The sequence below is a fragment of the Rhinolophus sinicus genome, linkage group LG07 (assembly GCF_036562045.2).
Source record: "Rhinolophus sinicus isolate RSC01 linkage group LG07, ASM3656204v1, whole genome shotgun sequence".
NCBI classification, from domain to species: Eukaryota; Metazoa; Chordata; class Mammalia; order Chiroptera; family Rhinolophidae; genus Rhinolophus; species Rhinolophus sinicus.
Window position 1 is genome coordinate 50,216,023 of NC_133757.1, and position 3,173 is coordinate 50,219,195.

Genomic DNA, 3,173 nt, shown 5'->3' on the forward strand with positions numbered 1-3,173 from the left:
TGTGTACAAGTTCTTATGTAGACATATGTTTTCAATTCTCTTGGACATAAACCCAGGACTGGAATTGCTGGGTCAATGGTAACTCTATGTTTAACTTCTGAGGAACTGCCAGACTGTTTTCCAAAGCAGCTACACCATTTACAATCCCACAAGCAGTATATAAGGATTCCATTTTCTCCACATCCTCACCACTCTTTGTCATTATCTACCTTTTTCATGTGGCCGTCCTAGTCGGTATGCAGCAGTATCTCATTGTGGTTTAGATTTGCATTACCCTAATGGAGAATGAAGTTCAACATCTTTTCATGTACTTATTGGTCATTTTTCTATCTTCTTTGAAGAAATGTCCTTTGTTTATTTTAAATTCAGTTATTTATACTTTTATTACTGAGTTTTAAATGTTCTTTATATATTCAAAATACAAGTCCCTTATCAAATATATGACTAGCAATAATTTTTTCTATTCTGTGGGTTGCCTTTTCAAGTTCTTGATGATATTGTTTGTAGCATAAAAGTTATTTTAATTTTGATGAAGTCTAATTTTTCAGTTTGTTACTTGTGCAAAAAAAAAGGTAGCTGGGATTTTGACCAGGATGCATTGAATCTGTAGATCAACTTGGGGAATACTGCCCTCTTCACAAAATTAAGTCTTTCAATCTATAAACATGAGATTATCACCATCATTCCAATATATTTCAATATATTGGTTATATCTCTGCCTCACAAATCCAGTCAGAGATATAACCATGTCTACAGTACATTATGGTAGTCGAAGTATAGGTTCTTTCTGGAGTAAGACAGGCTTGGATTAAAATCCCAGTACTGAGTAGCAGTGTAAATATGGACAAATTATTTTACTTTTTAAGCCTCTGTGTTCTCATCTGTAAAGTGCAAATAATAATACATATCTCATAGGATGTAAAGATTAATGATAAATATGTGGAACATTTTGCATAGTGCCTAGAACACTGTAAATACTCAGTTAATCTTAGCTATTTGTCTTAGTCTGTTTGGGCTGCTGTAACAAAATACCACAGACTGGGGTGGCTGATAAACAACAAAAATGTATTTCTCACAATTGTGAAGGCTCGATGGTTGGGTTCTGGTGAAGGCCCTCTCCCAGGTTGCAGCCTGCAGACCTCTCCCTGTATCCTCAATTGGTGAAAGGTCCAAGGGAGTTGCCTCAGGCCTCTTTAATAAGGACATTAATCTCATACATTAGGGCTCCACCCACGTGACTTAATCACCCCCCAAAGCCTCACCTCCTAATAGTATTGCACTGGGCATTAGGGTTTCAACATACGAATTTTGGGAGGATTCGTACCATTCTGACCATAGTGCTATTTTTTATTATTATAACACTTAACACTTAGTTGCTCAAGAATACAGTTATTTTGATTAAAAAAAAATTATTATAGCCCTAATTTTCTCTAAGTATACTTCCCCATCTCTTTGAAATTCATTGACTTTATATCATGTTATCCTCAAATTTTCTCTGCCTTCATTAAGGATTGTCAAAAGTATGCTTCTGGGGAGCCAGCCCGGTGGCTCAGGCGGTTAGAGCTCCATGCTCCTAACTCCAAAGGCTGCTGGTTCGATTCCCACATGGGCCACTAGGCTCTCAACCACAAGGTTGCCCGGCAGTTCAATTCCTCCAGTCCCACAAAGGATGTGGGCTGCGCCCCCTACAACTAGCAACAGCAACTGGACCTGGAGCTGAGCTGTGCCCTCCACAACTAAGATTGAAAGGACAACAACTTGACTTGGAAAAAAGTCCTAGAAGTACACACTGTTCCCCAATAAAGTCCTGTTCCCCTTCCCCAATACAATCTTTAAAAAAAAAAGAAAAAGTATGCTTCTGTCACACTTCCCAGAATTCTCCTATAGATGCACTCTGATAAAAAGCTTGGGTGTTAATGCATAGGTACAACGACACTCAGGATTTAGTAACTCTTACCTCCTACAGTCTAATCTCCACACCCAGAGTGATTCTTTTAAAATGTAAGTCAAATAATCTCACTTTCCTGTTCAAACTCTTCTGTAACATCCTATCCCTCTCAGAGTAAAAACCAAAAGCATTACAATGGCTCTGTAACAATTGTAAGACTTGTAAGTCTTATTTGTAAGGCCCTACGTAATGTGGCGCTTGGCTACTTTTTGACCTCATGTCTGACACCCATGCTTTGTCCTAGCCTTTCCTCAAACCTGCCAGGCTCACTTCTCCATCCCAGAGCCCTCGCATTTGCTGATTTTTTTCTGCCTACAAATCTTTTCCCATAGATATCCACTTGTCTTTCTTCCTCAGTTCCTTCATGGTCTTTGCTCAAATATCACCTTATCAATGAGGCTGACCACCCTACATAAAAGAGCAAAATCCTCCCTCCTGTTATCTTGCTTTATTTTTCTCCCTAACACTTATAACCACCTGACACATTGCATATTTACTTGTTTGCTTGTTTGTTTCCTACTCTAGAATGTAAGTTGCACAAGGACAGGAAATTTCATGTTTTGTTTGCTGCTATATCCTATGCCTATAACAGTCCCAGAGACATTTGCTATTCATTAAATATATGTTGACTGAATGGTCTTCAACACAGTCTAATTGTATAAGCAAGTAACTTTAGTAGTAAGAAGAGAGCAATACCAAAGCAGTTTTGCTGGGACAGTGCTTTCAGTCAAATGGAATCCTCTTGCCCTGGTTGATAAAGGGATGCAATCTATCACAAGTTTAAACACATCTAGACACGGTGTTGTCCATTTAAATCGGCAGAATTTCATGAAACGTTAGAGCTAGTTCTAAAGTGGGCAGTCAGAGAACTAGAGATACAAAAAGGTTGAAAGGTATGGGATTTCCTACCCCAAACTCCTCCTCTCGCATCACAAAATATGTTTTCTGTGTATTATGATGTGTTTAACGACTTTATCCTTTTGTTATGCAAAATGCTACTCTATCTTTTCCAAAGACACAGTAGTTCTCCTGGTAATGTTTTTAGAAGATCTTAGAAGTTCATGCTTTTGACAACCACAGTTAACTTTGCAGTTGGAGGGCATAGCAGCACACCTACAGATTGAACTATAATTCCCAGAGTGCAGCTCTAGGAGGATTCTGGGAAGTGTGGCAGAAGCATGCTTTTGACAAGTGTGGTTAACTTTGAAGGGCTTAGCAGAGACGT